Here is a 1,141-nt window from a genome sequence, read left to right as displayed (position 1 = left end):
TGTCTATGCCACCAAAAGGAACATTTCTTGCCGGTAGTATCATATCAGTGTCGAAAATAAGGTAACAACACCATTATGATAAAATATTTTTAATTATAATAATAATAAATGGATAAAGAAGTAGTGCAAATAGTGAATAGTAAAAGTATTTGATCAAAAATAAATAGATCAATAAAATAAAACGTTCAATACAAAAACATTTAAGTAAAAATCTCGCATACAAACAAGTTAGTTTGAACTTCGGCCTTAAAAATGTAGATGGCGCTACTATCGTTCCCAGCACGCTTGCGAGTGAGCTCTGCGAGTCTTATAAGTAGTCTGGCTTCGCACGTTTCAGGTATCGCTTCTCGGCCTGTTGGCTAAGATCAAAGTGTAGTATCTGTTCTTATCAGCTTAATATCTGATAGTTCCCGCAATGCGGGACCAGTATATTAAACTGATTTTTGGAATGTGACGGGATGTTCGGGGCTTGCTCCACTCCTGTCGCGGGTTGGCCCGGCATTGCAGTGCCGCCGGGATCGGCCCATCTTAAACTTTTAAACGGAGGGCGGATTACTGAATAAAACCAGTAATCTGATGATATGAATTACGTTCAGACGTCGAATCACATAATCCGCTACCCGGTTACCGGGATCTGGATTCAGGACTAGCTCATTTGCTAAATACCTAATAACGGAATCACTTCGTTTACGAGTTTATTGAAACTATGACTAAAATATTTTTTTGTTTCACTATCGAGATGTTTCTTCTTTCTACTCGAATCCCTCGCGCCAGTGGTGTATAGGGCACTGCATCATAAACGCAAACATGAAAAAGAAACGAACTTAGAATTACGAAGGGACTGGTGGATCTACGTTATTTTATTCGTTAAGTTAAATGTTTAATTTTTTTAATTACCTTACGTCCAAGTGACTCTGAAATCTTGCTACGGCTTATGCAACACCGCTTATCATGTCCCTACTCAGGCTTCAACTTTATAAGTTTCATAGCCTATGCCTGCTCGTGAATGGATTTACTCTTTATGCTTAATTAAAGTTACTAAAATTTCATGTAATTCATGAGTGAAAATTCTAGGTAAAAACACTCGCTCATAAATTTCCCGGGTCGGGCCGTCTTAGTCGTAAACTATGAAAGCGGGTGG

The 1,141-nt window shown here is 38.6% G+C and overlaps 1 non-coding gene across 1 annotated transcript; it reads left to right on the top strand.

Annotated features, from left to right (window-relative positions):
* The first annotated feature begins 339 nt into the window (after nt 1-339).
* On the top strand, nt 340-532 carry LOC148309679 (U2 spliceosomal RNA). The gene has a single exon (XR_015837507.1). It is a non-coding gene; the product is annotated as a U2 spliceosomal RNA (small nuclear RNA).
* Nucleotides 533-1,141: the final 609 nt, after the last annotated feature.

The sequence above is a fragment of the Brachycentrus maculatus genome, unplaced genomic scaffold, assembly GCF_059751285.1.
Source record: "Brachycentrus maculatus isolate JH-2025_06_01 unplaced genomic scaffold, ASM5975128v1 h1tg000119l, whole genome shotgun sequence".
Taxonomy (NCBI): Eukaryota; Metazoa; Arthropoda; class Insecta; order Trichoptera; family Brachycentridae; genus Brachycentrus; species Brachycentrus maculatus.
This window is presented reverse-complemented; position numbering and strand designations above follow the sequence as displayed.